Source organism: Ambystoma mexicanum, chromosome 4p (genome assembly GCF_040938575.1).
Source record: "Ambystoma mexicanum isolate Mex_15411 chromosome 4p, UKY_AmexF1_1, whole genome shotgun sequence".
Taxonomy (NCBI): Eukaryota; Metazoa; Chordata; class Amphibia; order Caudata; family Ambystomatidae; genus Ambystoma; species Ambystoma mexicanum.
The window spans coordinates 1,264,527,778-1,264,548,153 of record NC_090927.1 but is presented as its reverse complement, the minus strand read 5'-3'; the positions used below and the strand labels follow the sequence as shown (position 1 = coordinate 1,264,548,153).

The window sequence follows — 20,376 nt, the reverse complement described above, 5'->3', positions numbered from 1 at the left end:
CTGACATCCCAGTCTTGTGAATTTACATTGATGGAAGATCAATGGCCATCGCAAGAGGGGGGCTTGTGGGATGTCGTAACCCACTAATCCAAGCCCTGCAAAATCACTGTGCATTGCTGGCAGCAGAAACATCATAATGGCCGCCGGAAAGCATGATGCTCCCCAGAAATCACCAGAAAGGGCGCAGTGAAAACCTGAAATATAGGCCATTATCTGCTTTTGCCTATGTCAGTGGTAACCCAGGAGACCACTGCCAAAACCCATCATTTGGCTGCTCACAGAGCAAAATCATTGCAAAAGAAACAGAGTGGTTTCAAAAATCTGTTTTTATTTGGTGTCAAATTTGTAGAAATCATGGCTCACAAACCACCCAAAAAGATCCAACCTCCTTGTTGGGTGGTCAACATCATTCTCCCGCAAGAATCTACATAAATATAAGGTCCACAGAAGTGTATTTATATCTGAACAAGTCCACTTTTGAGGATTGCTTGCTGGAAGAAACCTGTCGAAAATGGGTGTAAAACCGTTACTCACCTCCACCAGAAGACAGCGTTTTAAAACCATTTTGTGTAAAGTTGTACATTGAGCCCAAACTATGCCAAAGAAAGACTTTTTATCAGAAGCCTAAGAGTTGGACCCAATTTAAAACTATATTCTCAAAAGGCTTGAAGCAATTAAGTGTTTAATGTATGTGTTAAAAATGTGGGTTATATTATAAGAAAAGACAATTTTTAGACATTGGGTTTCAGAGTTAAAAGTTTCCCACACTGTGTTCAAACAAATTCCACACTTCTCCCTAGACAAAGGAGACTTCCCCCTGCCCTTGGCTAAGAGATTGACAGGCTGGTGTCAAAAGGAACTGGGAGTGGCATCCTGGCCTGTTGCTCTCAGTGCAGACAAAGGAATCCTTGGGCTGAATAGAAAATGCTAATTCGGGTGTGACTGAGAACAAACTGCTAACAGGAAGGAGAGACATGTGACCTCTGAGTCAGCCCAGACCTTGGAGGTGGAGACAAACCATTGTGTGGATTCAGAAAGCACAGCAAACATATGTTTTAGAAAAATGTGTATAACAAATTGCACTGAACTGACAAAAATGGGAAACTTTGAGATTGTTAAAATGAAAAATTTGCTCACAGTTGAAGACTAAGCTGGACTCCATGCGATGTTCTGAGACCAAACCCCGGAATTATTCATATTGTAGCACCTGTGTTTATGCTATGAACATAAAAAATTACAGAAATGTGCCCAGATGGGATGTGAATGCATGGATAAAAATTGGTGCAGAAATAATATTGAGAAGCCCGCCAAAAGCGCAAAAAGTGGTCATTTCTGAACCAAAGCTCTTAGGAAGATGAGAGTTGAACAGAAATGTACCTTAGGCAATCTGTCGTGTAATTTATGTAATATTAACAAGTTGTGTAAATTGTAAATATGTGTTTTATGAAAAATAAGACAGAGACAAAGGGGAGTGTTTTCCCCCAAGCCATCAAGATGACACAGGATGACACGCTGATCCTTTCTCCAATCAGGGGACAGGAAATCCTCTAACCTATCAGATCCTTAGAGGGTTGGGCATTGTAGAACCAGCCTCCCCACCCACTTTGGAAATACATAAAGAGGGACTGCTGTGAACAGATAGGACACACACTTTTCCACTACTCAACTGATTTCTTGGCGTAGCAGCCTGCAAGAAGATCCAGACAGAGCTCCAGACATAGATCCAGAACCAAACTCTAGAACCCAACTCTAGAACTTTGACGCAGACAGGCCTAACCCAAAAGCTGAACCTTTCTCAGCAGGCCTGCAGAACATAGCAACCTGATTCTAACCCCTAAACTTCCAATAGGCATCTCAAAATCCAACAGCCTGGCTAAGCTGTTTTGCTGTTCTGGCCAAGAACCCTGTGCTAGAACCCATATCCAGAACCAGAGAGCAGAGCTGTAACCCAGAACCCCTCAGACCCAGTCCAAGAGGCCGCGCAGACCGCAGTGCCATGCTGAGACCAGAGTGCCTGAGACCTGTCCGGTGGCGAGAGAGAATCCCAGCCAAACCCATGGCCAGATCTTTGACAAGACCCACTCCGTTCTAAAGCCATAGGAGTGAGTATCTAGTTTAAGTCATCTCTTAGTTTAAAGTAATACTATTCCATCAATTTCAATCTGTCCAGAACTGCATTATTGAATCTCTGTTGTCTATCCTAAGTTCTTCTCTCCTCCACATAATCCTTGATAATTGTAGTGATAATCATCTTGGCGTTAATATATATTTTCTGGAGAAAGGCAATCGTCTCGTTCAGACAGAAACCATCCGGAGGCGCCTCTGGATAGGTGGCTAGGCTGTCGTGTAGTTTGCAGCTTCATAGACTCTCTAGTGTTCAGAAATATTTGTCCCAAATCTTCAACAGCGCATCTTTCATTTTGAAATCTTGACTTTGTTCCTGAAACATCTACCTTTATTAAAACCTCTGTAACTTTTGAACCGCAGGTCCCAGAAACAAAATTTAAATGTCATTTTAATTCCTTATATTGTTGCCGTAATCGCATTTCCCGCACGCGGCAAAGTTGCCGCGAATTGCAATTAAGCTCCATTTCAACACTTGTCAAAATAGCTATTTCTTGTATCCAACTACTAAAATTCGTTTTCAATTGGATAATCATTCATGAATCATTGCTAGTGTTGACTTGAACCAATCCAAAGTAACTCTCACTTATCCTGAATCTCCTTTAGTGAATTAAAATCATTTTAGCATACTTTACCATTCATTGCAATCACATTCAAAAGTATTTTTGACCTATTTTAAAATCATACCTGTTTTCTCTACGCTTGCTGGGGGAACTGGGATTGAACTGCATTATTGATTGTATTCTTGAAACCTGTGTGCCCTCATTTCCATCTCTTCATATTGCATAGTGGGGGGAGTGAGTAATCACAGGGGAAAGAGTGATCATATTGTCTTTTGATTGAAACCATATCAAGTTTATTCTGTGTTGCATTTCCCCACAATTGCATTTCCTTGAACCATAAAAGTATTATCTGCTACCTTATTCTCCTATTCCTACTCCTAACTGATTAAATAGATTGTTGATATTGTAATATTACCCATTGCTGATCACCGTTCATATTCATAAGTGTCCTATTCAGATATTGTTCTATTCATAAAAGTGTGATATATATATTGTTCAATTCTTCAAATAAACCTTTTAAACTGCAAAACAAACCTACTTCTTGGCTCAGTGAGGTTGGGGAGATTCAAAGAGAGGGGCGTTATATAAGGGTTCATCATCCAGATTTAAAGAACTTTGCCATAAAAATATATAAATAAGGGCTTCCATTGGGCATCCCAGACTAGGCATTGACTTAGTTGGAATGCTGGATTGAAGTCACTTACACAGGCTGCACGTAGACTATATATATCAAAAATGAGGAATACATAGGAGGTGTAAGGAAGGCATGGTATCAACAGCAGACAAAGACACAAAAGATGCAAGTTTCAAAAACCTTTGTTTTGTGTTTGATACGGTTGAGAGAATTCCTAACTGGCCCTAACTCTAGAATGGGAGTAGTCTCAGCTATTAAACAAATAACAAACACGTCCAAGTCAGACTAGTCAAGATAAAAAGGCCTATACTAAAAAAACAAACCTTGCCCTCCTTCTCAAATGACAAATGTGTAAAGGGAATATAAAACATGCAAACTAGTGCCTTAAAAGAAATGTCAGAATGACTTATGTAACGACTCCCTTCCTCACGTTCAGAAGCACAGGGTCTCGAGAGTTTCTTAAAAGGATAGGTGGATGACACAGCTCTATCGATCTGGCACACTTTGGCTTACTGGTAGAATTCAACAGTTCAGCCTTGGGCTTCAAACTTTTGACAGTTCAACAACTTCCTTAGGCTTCGTCCGCCCTGCCATAAATGCACAGTTCAACTCTTGACTTTTACTTTACCACAATTCAACACAGGCTTCTGTAACGCTCACCTGGTATCCACGGGGATGCCACTCAGCCTGCTTGGACCTCCTACGACCTCAAACCCTTCCCTGGAATCTGTTTGACTGGAGACTGGGCCTGAAACACAGGATTCCGGAGTTTAACTCTATTGCCTCTGGTTGCTTCACCCCCTCTTCCCCTGGGGACCAAACCTTCCCCGATGTCCGCTCCTTACCTTGTTTTCTTGTGTGGCATGCTCTCCGTCCTACCCTCTGGTGCAGGGGCGCATTGATTGATGTGGGCTCTGTGCAGCCTAGTTGCTTCACTGGCGGGGCCCAACGGACTGGGCTTGTTGTAACTCCAGCCAGACCGGTAGGTTGGATGATTCTTAATGAACTGTTCCTTTCTTGTCTATTGTCCCCTTTATAACTTGTCTCTTCTCCCTTAGGTGTTGAATGGGTCGGAGATGGCGTTGTGCTGCTTATGGAAGCCGAGCACTAAGCGGTGAGTGAAAGCGCTATGCACAGCGCTGTTCACTCCTTCTTGTGTTGACCAATGTCTCTCTCTCTGTCCCTTACAGGCGCTGAAATGTCCCAGCGTGGCTGCCATCTGAGAGAATAAGGTGCGATGAGTAAGCGCGATGTTCGGTGCCTTCTTATGCTTTCCGTGCTAACCTGTACTGTCTTTTCCCTTTGCAGGCCGACGGGATGCTCCAGAGCTGAAGTTGCCCTGAGCAGCTCGAGTTCAGGTAAGCGTTTGACTCTTCTTGCCGTTTTCGGGTGAGCTGGGATATGAAGAATGCTTACTAATGCCTTTCCTTTTGTTCGTTATCTTTTCCCAGGATGCGGCGTGCCGAGATGGAGGTGAGACCGCCGTAAAGCTGCCCACTGGACTGGAGGAGCGAAGGATGGAAGCCAGGATACTCCTCAAGGTAAGTAAGAATATTAATGCTGTTCTTGTTCTTGCAGGTGTGCGGGATGCGGAGGAAAGGCGAAGGCCTTCAGAAGACCGATCCGAACACGGTGAGTGTCATGCTGCGGGTGCAGAAGGGCGTTTTTCTCTGCCGGGCGTTGTTTAAATAGCTTCCAGGTATCCCAGGTATCCCTTGGTCGAACTACAACCAAAAGGCTAGACCGCATACTCAGTCTATGGAACTGGGTTATGTGGGGGCATCCATCTTGCCCACAATGCATTACAAGTCCAATGCCAAGTTGTCCTCAAAGTTATGTGTGAGTAGGTCTCTGGTAAAATGGAGAGGCCCTTAAGGTCCATGTGGGGGATCGTGGCCTGGCTCCAGCATGGTGTCCCAGAGGGCTAGGGGCAGGGATCTTGACAGCACTCCCCCCTAAGGCCTCTCTCATGGTAGTTCTCCTGTCTGGCCCTGGTTTGGTTGGATGGTTTTGATGGAACCTTTTGAGTAAGCGAGGCGCATGCATGTTTTCGCAACGTTCCCATGTTCTGTCTTGCGGGCCATACCCTTTCCAGTCCACTAGATAGTATAGATTAGATCTGACATATTTTGAATCCAAAATGTCCTTGACCTCAAACTCTGGCTCTCCATTGATTACTACTGGCTTCGGTGGTGTTGTAACACGGGTTCTAGGTTGAACAGGTTTTAGGAGAGATACGTGGAACACAGGATGAATTTGCATGTTAGATGGTAAGGCTAGTTTGACTGCTATTGGAATTATCACGGAGGTGATGGTGAATGACCCAGGTATCTTGGGCGGAAGGTCCGGATTCTTTTAATGGGCACATGTTTAGATGCCAACCAGATTTCATCCCCAACTTGGTAATTGGGGGCCTTTACTCGGCGTTGGTCAGCAAATTTCTTCTGACGGTTCATAGCTTGGAGTAAGTGTTCAGCTGCCCTTTTAAAGGTTTGAGAAATGGTTGTTTGCAAGGTTTTAATTGCTGGCATTTCCAGGGGCACCTAGCTCGGAAGTGCATGGGTGCCTGCCATATATGGTTTAAAAGGGCGCCTGTCCAGTGCTGGTGTGTAGGGAATTATTATAGGCATATTCAGCTATCCATAACAGGTCTGACCAACTTCCTTCTGCTTGATGTAGCATATAACATAGGAACTGCTCGAGCGTTTGATTTGTTCTCTCTGTTTGACCATCCGTTTGGGGGTGGTGACTGGTGGATAGTCGGATGTCGATTTGGGCCATAGAACAGCACTTCCTCCAGAAGTTGGACACAAATTGAGTACCTTGATCTGAGACCAGTACCGAAGGAAACCTTTGGAGCCGTACGATGCGTTCAAGAAACACATTTGCCAGAGTGGATGCGTTTGGGAGACCCTTAAGAGGAATGAAGTGTGCCATTTTTGAAAACAGGTCCACAACCACAAGAATGGTGTTAAACCCTTGACTGGGTGTTAAGTCAGTAATGAAGTCAAGGGATAGCATATGCCAGGGCGCTGGTGGAATATCCAATGGTTGTAAGAGTCCAGCTGGTTTCTGCTTGGATGATTTGTTTTGTTCACACACTCCACAGGATAGGATGAACTGGATAATGTCTTTACGCCATATGGGCCACCAGTAAATCCGTTTTTTACCGTGGCTAGGGTTTTTGCAATCCCAGGATGGCCCTCGATTAAAGAATCGTGATAACCGGACATGACTTGCTCTTGTAGTTCTTTGTTTGGCAAAAATAAACGGTTCATGAAATAGGGCAACTGGTCCTTTATCGTGTGATGTTCCCCTTGCATACTCCACTCTTGCAATTGCTCGGGACTCATTAAGCTTTGGATTTTTTCATGTAACTCGTTCTGAGTCATGGTTGCTGTGATTCCAAGGACTTTGTCACTTGGAATGATGGCTATTGGGTCCGGGGTCTTGTATCCTTGTTCATCAACACCCATACGGGAAAGAGCATCGACTTTTCCGTTTTTAACTCCTGGTCGAAACGTGATCACGTAATCATATTCAGCGAAGAAAAGGGCCCAGAGTAGTTGTCGTGAAGATTGAGCGTTTGCTGTTTTTAGGTACTGGAGATTTCGATGGACAATTATTACGGTGATTGTGTGTCTGGCACCTAGAAGATAATGCCGCCAGGCCTTAAAGGCTGACTTGATGGCTAGAAGTTCTTTGTCCGTGATAGCGTAAATTGAGCTTGAGTGGTGTGAATTTACGCGACCAGAAGGTAACATGGTGTAATAGACTCGTTTCTGGGTCCTTTTGTGAGAGCACGGCTCCCATAGCCATACTTGGGGCATCTGTCTCTACCACGTACGGGAGGTTTGGGCGAGGATGATGTAGAATCGGGGCAGAAATGAATCTCACCTTAAGTTCCCGGAAGGCTTTTTCTGCTTCTTCTGTCCAGTGAAACATTGTATTGCATTTTCTTAGCAATGATGTGATGGGAGGCACTATTTGTGAGAACCCCAGGATGAATCGGCGGTAGAAGTTTGCGAAACCCAACATGCTCTGGAATCCCTTGAATGTATTTGGCGATGGCCAGTTTAGGATAGCATCTACTTTGTGTACATCCATTCGAATTTCATTTGGGGTGAGAACAAAGCCAAGGAATTCCACCTCGGAGACATGAAATGAGCACTTTTCAAGTTTGTCATAGAGCTGGTGTTGGCAGAGTTTTGCCAGTATGGATCGAATATGCTAGACGTGGTCCTGCTTTGATGCAGAATATACCAGGATATCGTCAATATATACTAGGGCACAGACATCAATTAATTCCCTTAAGACATAATTCATGAAGTATTGAAATGCAGCAGGAGCGTTGCAAAGGCCAAAGGGCATTACTTGATATTCGTACAGGCCATACTTGGTACGAAAGGCGGTTTTCCATTCGTCACCCTTTTTCACTCGAACGAGCTGATACGCTCCTCTAAGAACAATCTTTATGTAGATTTGGGCGTCTTTGACTTGATCAAGCAGTTCGGGAATGAGTGGCAGAGAGTAATTATTTTTTACGGTGATCTGGTTCAGTGCGTGATAGTCGATGCACATTCTCAAGTCCCCTTCCTTCTTCGGCACGAAGAATAGGGGAGAGGCTGCTGGTGACTTTGAGGGATGGATGAATCCGTTTGCCAGGTATTGGTCTAAGTAGGACTTCAGGTGCTGGTTTTCTGGTTCGTGAGTGCGTAGATTCGTCCACAAGGGATCTGTGCGCCGGGTATCAGGTCGATCTGACAATCGTATGGTCTGTGCGACGGTAGGGTATTTGCTTGTTCTTTCTGAAATACATCTTGAAAATCCTGGTATTCACTTGGTAACGTACCGGTTGCCACGGTTCCAAGTGCAGAAGTTCTGGTATCAATTGGCTGTTTCCCTTGGCGATAACAAGTGTGAGCACAGCTTTCGGAAAAGGCCAACTCCTTTGTTCGCCAATCTATTTGAGGATTGTGAGCTACCAACCACAGCATTCCTAAAACCAACCGGAACTGAGGCGCCTTGATGAGGTCGAAGATGATAGATTCCTGGTATCCATCCTGGCATAGAAGGGGTAAGGCTGCAGTGCATTGGGATACTGGACCAGAAGCTATTTCCGTGCCATCAACAGGGGTGACAGTGTCTGTGGTTGACTTAGGGCATAAAGGAAGCCCCATCTTCACTGCGCGATCATGGTCCATATAGTTCCCAACGGCTCCACTGTCTATGTATGCTCTTCCTGCGTGCATCCAAGATGGTTGTTGGTGATTGATCAAGATCACAGACAATGCAAAATGGGAGGTCTGTAGTTCACTTTCTCCGCTCGACAAGTGGACCCCTACACTTGCCGGGCTTGGTAGTTTTACGATTCCTTGTTAGTATCTTCCTTGTCCGTGGCCCCCTACTGTTCTCCTTGGTGGTTTCACTGGACACTCTTTCAGGGATGTAATTTCACCAAAATGCCAGGGGTAGCAGAAGTGATATCACACGACCCTTGACCTCTGATGACATGACAGGAGGTGATGTCATTTGACCCCACCCCAAAGTGATATCGCGGGAAGCGATGGAACTCAACCTTTCACCCCTTGACAAAAAAGGAAGTGGCATCACATAGCATTGTGCCTAGGTACACTACGAAAAATATTTTTACGATATCACTATAATGTGATGTACATTTCATACAAGAATGGATCGCCATGTATGTATCATTAGGATCAGTGTGTATAGACCCATATTACCAAATTACTGTGAATGTAAGCAGACATCCATGGCCAAATGATAATGATGTGTTATTATATAGCACTTATGCTTAAACGCTTTATATAGAAAAAATATACACCCAATATCACCCAACCTGTGTTGGTACTCATTTATCGACCTCAGAAGGCTCAGTTGAGGTGTTTAAGAACAGACTAAATCAGTTACTCACCCCTTTGAAGTGTGCCTTAAATGAACATTTATTGAGTCTAGCAAATATTGTATAGAATTCCAGAAAGACACATTATTTTGTTTTCCTATTCTTTCTTATTTAGGGTCAGTGCTGAAAGTGTTAGACTTGTGGCACCCCTGTTCTTTTTTTCTTCTTTTTTTAGAGGCCTGAACAAGAAAGCCAGCCACTCCAGAAGTAAAGAGCCACATGGTGCTGGCCACAGCCCTGGAGCTTGCATTGCAAAAAAAAAAAAAAAGGACACTTATCTTTTTTCTATTTTTTTTTTTTAGGAGTACCAAGGGAGACCTCAGAGGTCGCAGTTGCGACCTCTGGCGACCCCTAATTGACGTCCCTGCACGCTTTAAGGAAATGGCCTGACTTTCCACAGTACAAACATAACTGCTGCTGTATCCTTTTATTCCTTTCAGCCTTAGTCAAGGGAGACCTGACCCCTCCAATCTGCATTGGTTCCCGAGTCTCTGTTGTTCGAGAAACATTGTCCTTTGACCGCACATACATAGGGCGAGGGTCCGGTCTGGTTCGATCTGCTCTTCGGTCTTGCAACCTTTGATCTAATTGGACAACAAGGTTAATAAATTCTGCACAGTCTTTCGGAGGGTCCACCACTTGTGCGAGAACATCTTTTAGCTCTCCCCGCAGACCGTGATGAAATAACGTGGTTCTCTTCTCCTCCGGCTATTCTGCTTCAACCACGAGTCTGTTGAAGGCGGCTATGTATGTTAATAGGTCTTGGTTCCCTTAACGAAGGGACAAAAGTTAGTTGTCTAAAGCCTGTCCACGAGTACAACGGGCGAATAGTTTCTCCATCTCCTGCTGGAAACCCCTGAAGTCATGTAGCAAAGGATCATCTTGACTGAAAAAGGGTACAGACCAGTCTGCAGCACTGCCGCTCAGATAGGATAGCGCAAAAGCGACCCGTGATTGGTCATTTGGAAAGGCCCCTGGCCTACAAAGGAAATGCAGACGGCATTGGTTCATAAATGTTGCATACTTCTTGGGATCCCCCGTGAATCGCTCGGGTGAGGCCAAAGGAACTGCCCCAGGAAGGGTGATCTGAACAGGGTTGGCTGATGGTACTGGCATTGAAGATACGTTACCCGGTAACTTCCCGTCTGTGACTGGAGGAGTTGCCGGCTTAAGTCATCAGTGCATTCTTTAGCGTTCTTTAGCGAGTATCAACTCTCTCCTCAGGGTGTTGTTCTCCTGCCTGGCTGCATGTACTTTGGCACGTAGCTGCCCCAACATTTGGGCTAACTGGTCGGTTTCTGACGTTTCCATGAGGTACAGGTGGATTATGGTGTGAGGCTTTGCGTTCTGTAACGCTCACCTGGTATCCACGGGGACGCCACTCAGCCTGCATGGACCTGCTTGGACCTCCTCCAACCTCAAACCCTTCCCTGGAATCTGTTCGACTGGAGACTGGGCCTGAAACACAGGATTCCGGAGTTTAACTATTGCCTCTGCTTGCTTGACCCTCTCTTCATTTGGGGACCAAACCTTCCCCAATGTCCTCTCCTCGCCTTGTTTTCTTGTGTGGCGTGCTGTCCATCCTGCCTTTCGGTGCAGGGGCGCGTCGATTGATGTGGGCTCTGTGCAGCCTAGTTGCTTGACTGGCGCGGGCCCAACGGACTGGGCTTGTTGTAACTCCAGCCCGGCTAGTAGGTTGGATGATTTATAACTTGTCTCTTCTCACTTAGGTATTTAAGAGGTCAGAGATGGCGTTGTGCTGCTTATGGAAGCCGAGCACTAAGCGGTGAGTGAAAGCGATATGCGTGGCGCTGTTCACTCTTTCTTGTATTGACCAATGTCTCTCTCTGTGTCCCTTACAGGCGCTGCAATGTCCCCTCATGGCTGCCGGCTGAGAGAATAAGGTGCAGTGAGTAAGCGCGATGTACGGCGCCTTCTTATGCTTTCTGTGCTACCCTGTACTGTCTTTTCCCTTTGCAGGTCGACGAGATCCTCCGGAGCTGAAGTTGCCCGGAGCGGCTCGAGTTCAGGCAAGCGTTTGACTCTTCTTGCAGTTTTCGGGTGAGCTGGGATATCAAGAATGCTTACTAATGTCTTTCCTTTTGTTCGTTATCTTTTCCCAGGATGTGGCGTGCCGAGATGGAGGTGACACCGCCGTAAAGCTGGCCACTGGACTGGAGGAGCGAAGGATGGAAGCCAGAATACTCCTCAAGGTAAGTAAGAATATTAATTCTGTTCTTGTTCTTGCAGGTGCACGGGATGCGGAGGAAAGGCGAAGGCCTTCAGGAGACCGATCCCAAACATAATGAGTGTCACGCTACGGGTGAAGAAAAACGCAAAGCGTGTTTCTCTGCCCGGCGTGGTTTAAATAGCTTCCAGGTATCCCAGTGTGACAAGGCAGTGGAAAGGAAGGAAGATCAGAGTCAGAGCCAGGACAAGACCTCTAGCAAGAAGCCAATCAGACCTTGGGGGATGAGGTCATAATGGAGGGAGGCTACAACCTGGGAAACCTTGGGGGATGAGGTCATAATGGAGGGAGGCTACAACCTGGGAGAGACAGACAATTGGACCAATGGTAATGCTCTAGAACAAGAAAGATTCCAAGGATGTCATACTGATACAGGTCTCTGGGGTTTGTCTTTTGAATTGGAGAGAAGAGTTGGAGGAGGGCCCGGGGCCAGAGGAGGAGGTGGCCTATGAGTGGGCCTATTGACGTCCGACCATAAGGAAACAGTAGTCCAAGTTGCACCCGTTGTGCCCTATCCTGTTGTAACCCATTTATAGAAACTTACTAAGACATTTATCCCCAAAGAAGAAGTTAGCCGTGAGAGAGTTGCTGCTGACGGCCCTAACGGCACTTGAGACCTAACTGCAGTGAATGAGAGGAAGAATGAATGAACAGAGAGGCAGAGGACCATGCTAACAGTTGTCCAGGAAGCCTTCCCAACAAGGGGAGGGGCTGGGCCAAGGAGGCTGGAGTACAACCAACACCAGTGAGGGTGTGGGCTGGAGACCTCCTCTCTGCAGAAGTATAAAGAAATTAATAGAGAGGCTTGAGAGACAATATGAGACTTTAAGGAATTGATGATAAATGATCCCTAGGAAAACAGTTTCCAGAGAATAAAAGGCAATAGAGTCTCATCTCCTGGAGAAGACTCCCGAACACTGTTAGCCTCGACAGAATGATTTGTGAACAGTATCTTCACCTTTTGAGAAAGAAAAGCAAACGGCATGTTGTCCCCCATTTTCCCCAGAATTAAAGAAGCTTGTTGTTTCTGCAAATAAAAGTCAGTAGGTCTAAAGTGTTGAAGGTTGGTCTTCTCATTTCCAAATACCCACACCCAGGTATCCCTGGGTCGAACCACACCCAAAAGGCTAGACTGCATTCTCAGTTTATGGAACTGGGTTATGTGGGGGCATCCATCTTGCCCACAATGAATTACAAGTCCAATGCCAAGTTGTCCTCAAAGTTATGTGTGAGCCTGGCGCCATAGGCACCAGGTCTGACTCCAAGTGGGTCTCTGGTAAAACGGAGAGGCCCTTAAGGTCCATGTGGGGGATTGTGGCCTAGCTCCAGCATAGTGTCCCAGAGGGCTAGGGGCAGGGATCATGACAGCTTCATTCTGCCGGGCTTGAGCCTGTCTTTCTTTTCACAAACTTTTGTAATTTCACATCTCACATGGTTCTCCCTCCGCTGGGCTCAATCCCTCTTTTCTCTTTGTGGGGTTCGCTTCTCCACATTTCGTTTCATACAACCTTCAACTGTCAAAGACTTTCGAAACTGCACGGATTTTAAGTAGACCTCTGCATGACTACTTCGACCTCTCTAAATAATTTGACAATCCTTGTCAACCTGCAACACCAATTCATCTTGGTACTTGAAGTTTCTTGGAATTATAATTTCTTTACTTTGCCCTCTTGGCGTGCTTAAAGTTCATACTTTGCCCTGTTGGCGTATTTAAAATTCATATACTTTGATTTTCACTCAATTAACTTTCATTCAGGAATGTGGTTACTTTCTTGCCTTCGTTTCCCGTTTTATCACAATTTCAAACATTTCACAGAGACTTTCGAATGTGCGATTCCGCCTCGCAGGACCACTATGTTACTTTGTATACTCTCATCACAATTCAGCAATTGTGCTTTCCATTACGTGTTTTATCGGCATATGCGCAACCTTCAATTCTAGTTACAGTTTAATTTGCTTTTAAGACAAACCGGGCCTTTGTTGCCTTTGATAACTCACTGGTCATGTTTTTTGGGTTTCTTTCTTCAACACCTTTCATGTAGCAGTCCAGGCCGTTACCAATACCTCCTCTGCTCCTCCCCGACTCTGTTGTTCACTTGTAGGGAGAATTCTCATTTATGGCTAATTTCCCTCACCTAGTGAGTCCCTCAGCAGCTTTGCTGGATTTCAGGGGTTTATTTTTTTTCCACCTGGTAAGAGTGTGAGCCTTTTTCCCACTCTTACATGTGTTTTGCCATGTGTATTTCTACTGTTTGTGTGATCATAGGTTCTGGAGCTACACCACTCCATGAGCCCCGTGTTTTGTGTGTGTTACACAGCACCTTCAGTGCAGTGACACAGGGTTGTCTTTGAGACTTCCCACTGACTCAATTTTTCTGGGGCTGACTACTGTCCCCTATAAACGTGTAAAGTTTCCATTAACTTTATATAGTCACTTTAAACTACAGACCCAGTACACCCCATTTTACATGAAGTATTGGAAAGGGTAAGTTCCTACCCCTTTTTGTCTGTGTCTCTCTGAGCTTTATTTTGCTCTCTTAACACTAAAACTTGGCTGGTGGTAGTGGTATCTACCCTAACATTTCTACCGCGATTATACTATATAAACGTGGTACTGTTTTAGGCTATTATATTAGCCTCGAACTTAAACCCGCTTGACCAAATACTTTTTATTTTGGCTCTGGTTGGGTTTTATCGCCATTTCTTTTTGTGAAAGTCCTTCTTGTGTTTTACTTTGCGCGGCAAACCAGGTTTGCCTCCTTTGTTCGCCGACCTTTGGCGGGCTTCTGTCCAGAACCCCTCCTTTGGCGTCTGGGTGTCTAGGTGAGCTGAATGTGAGGGAGGGATTTAGTCACCCCCTGCACAGGGTCTCCTTGGAGACGCAAGTCGCACTTTGTGTCGATTGGCTGAGGTGGTTGTCCGGGCCGGACAACCCCCTGTTGAGTGATTGACAGCTCTAGTGGTCCAGATAGCGATCTGAAGAGCCTGTCCTGTTTTAAAGGAGCGCACCTTTTATTCACTGTTGCTTTGCTGCTGCTGGCTTCATCCCTGGGTAGTGCAGATCGCTCCAGACAACCTCCTTCTTGTCCCCACAACAGAAGCTCCAGGAACCGTGAGTCTGCAGGAACTACCAGGAAAAACTGCCGTGGCACCAGCAATTCTTCATAGGAATAAGGTACTGTGTCCAGCTTCGAGGAATTGGGGTGAACCCTTTCTCCTCACCCAAGGCTTGTCCTTGTCTTCCTTCCCTCTTATAACTTTTGCTTCCCTTTCGACAATATCTAAGTACTCCTGGCAATCTTAACTTGTGAACTGTTCTAACCTTGTGATCCTCGACAACAGGGCCCTGTCTCATTTGACACTGGCACAGGCCTATTGACTTTTATCTACTTTTTAAAAAGTGTCTCTTGATTCTATGTGCCTTGACAAAAGTATTACCTATGATTTTTATCCCCAACTCTCTTGTGTTAATTCATGTGCGAAGTGTGATTGACTACGGTAACATTTCTTCTTGCGGGTACGCCTTTTTTTTCGTAAGATCGAACTGTAATTGCTGTCAAAAAGTGATTGCGTAACCCCCAGTAACGGCTTTGTTTCACAACACCGGTCTGTCAAATCCAAAAGTACTTACCTTGAATTGTTCTGCACAAGGGTAATTGGTTGTGTGTAGTGTATTTGAAGTGTGGTTCTAATTTAATAGAAGTGAAGTGTTTTGTGAAAAGATGATCTAAAAATAAATGTACTTTTACTTTTTTAACCAGAAACCTTGAGTCAGTGTTTGCTTGAGTCACAGTAATTGTAGTTCTTTGTGTAATCTCTACCACTGCTCATTTGCTCTTGAGATAAGTCTGGCTGCTCAGCCACTGCTACCACTTTTTCTGTGTAGTACAGGCTTGTACCAAAGGTGAAATTGTACTACCACGTGTAGTCTTAATCTTGTGTAGTGGTCCCTAACGGTACTGCACAGGATTCTGCCTAACATTCACCCGGCAGAGGAGAGGGCCACCTTGAAGCACTTTGAAGGTATATCTTTAATTCTCACTCGATTTCATTCTTGGAACGATTATGGCTTTCTGAAAGTATGAAATACTCACCTGGCTCTCTCTAATTATCCGCAACTGCCGATCAGCCCCTTGGTCTTCCAACTTCGATAGCCTGATTCGTATCAGCCCCGGAAGATCTGCTCCTTCTCGTACCCAGCCTCGCTCAGAGTGTGCCTGTGCGCACCACCTATTATCCTGAGTGTTAACAAGTGGCAGGTGTGTGTAGTTAGGATTACGTGCCTGACTCTGCCTGGTGTCATTAAAGATACAGAGCTATTGCAAGTCACTAGAGGCAATCCTCCTGGGCTCATTCATCATCTTCCTCGGCTCAGTAGTGTTGTCAGTGTGAAGTGGGGAGGAATTATAGGAGCTGTAGTTTCCCGTAAAATAGGTAGGGACAGGAATTAGATGGGCTGTGGAAAAAGGGGGATACCATGTCTCACCATCAGGTGCTTCTACCCCACTTCCCGGCGACCCCTACCCAGGTGATCCTCCCGCGCTTGTCCACCCTGAGGGTCGGGATCCAAAAGCGATGGCCTTTCCCTGGACACCTGAGTATGCGATCCCCGGGAACTAGGTTACGAAATACCCTCTGGTTTTTCAGAGAGGACACAGTCCAGTCGAAGTAGTACTGTTGGGCACCACTGCATAACCAAAGGCGACTTTCCTTTTGCATGCTGTTTCAGAAGTGTTCACAACTACTGCATTCATATAACAAAGAACAAAATGTTGGGAACAAATACTCTAACGCATAAACTACACAGGATTCTTTGAAGCCTTGTTCAAAACTTCCTAAAATAGAGTAACGTATAACAATGGGTTACATTTTTGGTTCACATTTTCACCTTTCTTTTTTAATATACCGCAGTCGGCTCCCAAATCTACCTGTGGCAAAAACAGCCACTGTGTTCAGTGACGCTTGGGCTTAAGACATGTTGGAGCACGGTGGCCTGGGGTTTAAGTGAGAAAATGTGGATGCCCACCGCCAATCACAGAATCCATGATAACCTTGACAGCATGGCCATGTGTTAATAATGACAATGCGGCCGCTGTGTAAACCATCTGTTTTTTATGCCATTGTCTGTAATGTGACATTTCCAAGTATACTAGGTAAGCAACATTGCAAGTCCAAATGTAACTACTACACAATGGAAAAACATTATATCTACTGAACATGTTTGTAAATGGTCAAAAGGGTAAACAGTGGCACCACGCCAAAACAATCACATTTTTTGTTTTCTGTCGAACCACTGGGGCTATGGTTAATGTTTAACTGTTTGGAGCCAGAATGCACTGGCATTGCCAACTAAAACACGAGGGCAGTGTTATTACAAACAAACATTGCTCCTGTGGATACACACGTTTAATTTGTATTCCAGACGCTCTGGATAACATTTTTCCCGTTAGCCAAATCGTCTGCAAATATAACTTTAGTCTTGCATTACCTCCAGGAGCAGAGCTCCCAGTAGATGATTGCAAAAACACAGGAGCACTGGACATTCCAGCAACTCAACTCTCCCGTTTCATTGCGCTTTGACACTGGGCACGGTACAGAAAACTCTTGGCAGCCGCACAAATAAACCATTATGATTTAAGTGACTGCTCTTAAAGACGTTGAAGCCAGAATACGAACCGTTTATGGCATAAAACAAAAGGATGGCACACGTGTGTATCAGTTTTTGATTCATGGCTTCAATAGTACTCCAAAACAGTTTACAATTAAGCTGGGGCATAAAATACTTAAAACTAAACATAGTTCCAGGAACCGTTCCTCTGTCTGCAGAGAGGCAATGTTAGCATTGAAGTTTGCTGAAAGTTAAAGCAGAAAAGAGGAGATCGCTGCGCATTCCCCGGACGGTTTGCGTCGTGTTTATCGTTTCAAACCCGAAATGGTAAACTTTTATAAGGGTAGGTTCGAGCTCGGGAAGGAAAACATTTGCAGGAACCGTTGCAACTTTAACTGGCTTAAGTTTGTACAACTCTCTTGAGAAAGTTCGGCGTGGCACGTAATTGAAAGGTGAGCTTCCCTTCTGGCCCTGAGATTCGTGCAATGCATGCTTGGTCTCATGGCAGGCCTAACAGCAGCGGGGCGTTTAGACTGAATCTGAAAATAAGAAATGTGCTGGTAGATAGAATCTTGCACACATTTGTATACCCGCTGTTTAAATTTAAAGCAGTTACTACGTTCAATGAGGCCTGCTGGGGAGTAAGAGGCATGACACTAGGGAATAGTAAAAGGTTTGCTTCGAAATCACTGTTATCATGTGGAAGGAAGGGCATGGAAGCTGGATTTGTGCCAACTGAAACAAGCATTGGCAATGCCAACAGTTTGGGCTTTTGTCTAGGCATGGGAAAGGCACTTGCCGAGTTGCCGGCCACTGCCGTAGTGGTATTAACTGGCCATTGATGGTAGCAGGTACAAAATGTATGTAGAACAATAACAAGTACCCTTGATTGTGCGCTCCAAAAAGGTTTTATTAATTATCTTCACAGATTTCAATTTTTGCAGTTCAATTTTCTCTTAAGCAATTCCTCTAGTGAACAATTCCTCTATTCTCAATTATTTTCACAGATTGTCAACCCCTCTTTATTTTCACAATCTGTCAATCCCTCATGTGAACCCTCAATTATTTTCACAGTTCCATCTCTCATGTAATTCCTCAATTGTTTCACAGTTTATCCATCCTTCTACACGTGTTTCCCCATCATGTAAGATGGTTCCTCAGGAAGGAGAATTGTCTGTTTGATTTAACATGAGTGTATACCAGAGTTTGTTTTTCTAAAATGTATGATTTACGTGCAAAATTACAGTGCAGAGTATGTGGAAAAAATAAGAGAGACACTCACGTCCTTACTCCTGTATTTAGATTAATCTTTGTCCATTCATCATTCTCTATGTTATCCTATAGTTGGAGTTTGGGTTACTCATCAACGTTGTCATTAATCTGTTTTTCGCTCCTCGTATCTATGAGTGAATATTGACTCTAAGTTTAGTGGATTTGGAGCACCAAATATTTCATAAAGGTTAAGTATAGTATTGCTTCATCTTACCTCTGTGTGCTTTCTTAAACTTCCATGCTGGTTCCACGTGTCAAGTGGACATGATAATCCATTCACTGATTTCAAGATGGCGGTTTATAAGTCCTACGTGGGAACGCAAACGCAATATTGCGTAATGACGTCATCACGTTCAGGGCACCATCTTCTGTTGGAACTATGTATGCTAATAGTTAGAATATTCACATCTAAATCTTATATTTTCATAAAGGTTCTAGCGCCATATTTGAATCTATTTACACTGTAGTGCATGAAAAAATAGTCTAATTTGATTAGAAATATTTGTTTCAATCGCTAAATACTGCTTCTAATTGTCTGTGACGCTTTTTTTGGGGGGATATTATTCTTTCTGTGTGAAAATTGAATTATATTGGATCTGCCATATCTTTTACTAACAAATCTCAATGTGAGTTGCTAGATACTAAAGGAACACATTGGCTATTATCGCTCTGATCTGCCCTCTCGGTTTCTACAATCCATTAACACACAGGTTTCAACTCAAACATTGCGGGCAAAGTTACAAATATACATGGACCATAATTGATACATTATGGTATTTCTTTGTCTAAGTTGTATATACTGGTGCCATTTATATAAAAATGTCCACAACCGTCCAAATTACAAATCCAAATGGCTTCACATTGCCTTAATAGTCTTTCTCTGTTGCCACCTCTGGGTGGCATGTTGAAATTTCCAGTCCAAAGAATGTTATTCGTCAACGTTATCCTATGGATGTTCTAATGCAAAATGCTGTCCAAATGGGTACTTTAAATCCCTATTTTTGATTGTCCTTAAGTGTTCAGAGATCCTTGCCGTCAGGGGTTGTATTGTGCTCCCTATATATAGTTTTGAACATAAACATCTGATTGCGTAGACAACGAAATTCGTATTGCAATTTATGAAGTCTTTAATTCGGTGTTTAAATCCATTTGACCACGTGATTTCTGTTTTGCCATTTTCAGAATATGTGCAGAATGAACATTTGCCGCATTTATAGTTTCCCGTTAGGTTAGTCGACTGCAGCAGTATACTTTTGCCTTTGTTTTTCTTGCTTTCTGTGAAGTGTGAAGGGCACAGTATTTGTTTTAGATTTGTGACTCTTCGAAATGTGATAAACAGAGTTTCATCCAAACGGACTGCTAGGTCTGTATCTAACAATAGCAGGAAACAATGTTTGTTAAGAATTTTACGAAGGTTCATATTTTCTGAACTGTAGATTGTGATAAATCTTAATTTTTGCAGGTGCAAAATGGTCCAAGTGCCTGGCAAATGCCCAATTCTTATACACAAGCCAAAACTGTTGGCTTTGCCAATGCTTGTTTTTAACAGGACTTCAGTGAAGGAAACACATAGTGCTTCTAAATCGAGTGGCTGAAAGGAGACCTGGTTAAAACATGTTCATTACACCAGTATTGCTTTTACAGCTCCAATTAAAGTAATCAACTCCCAGAAGACTGCTTTGAAAAAACACTGGCAGAGACGTGAGTGCAAGGCTTGATGTTAAGGCTTGATTAAAGCAGAGTTCTCACGAGGAGGTGTTTTGGGCCGGCAGGGTCAGGAACTGTGTGGAACGGTCATAGAGATTAGCACGGCCATGGCCAGCCAGTGGAGGGAAAAACTCTGCTTGGAACCCTTTGAGAAAAACACTATATTTATATATGCTTACTATGTAGAGAGATACTTAGAAATTCCATTGTGTGTATTTATATGCAGATGACAATGCACATTTAAACTATACTTTCTCAGCTGGTGCAAGGGGATCTAGGTCACGTGAAATCTGGCCAACC

General features: G+C 44.2%; 1 protein-coding gene across 3 annotated transcripts in view; it reads right to left on the bottom strand.

Annotated features, from left to right (window-relative positions):
- Nucleotides 1-20,376, bottom strand: part of WDR27 (WD repeat domain 27) — a 2,413,256-nt gene that overhangs the window by 135,652 nt on the left and 2,257,228 nt on the right. The gene's annotated exons all lie outside the window — the stretch shown is intronic.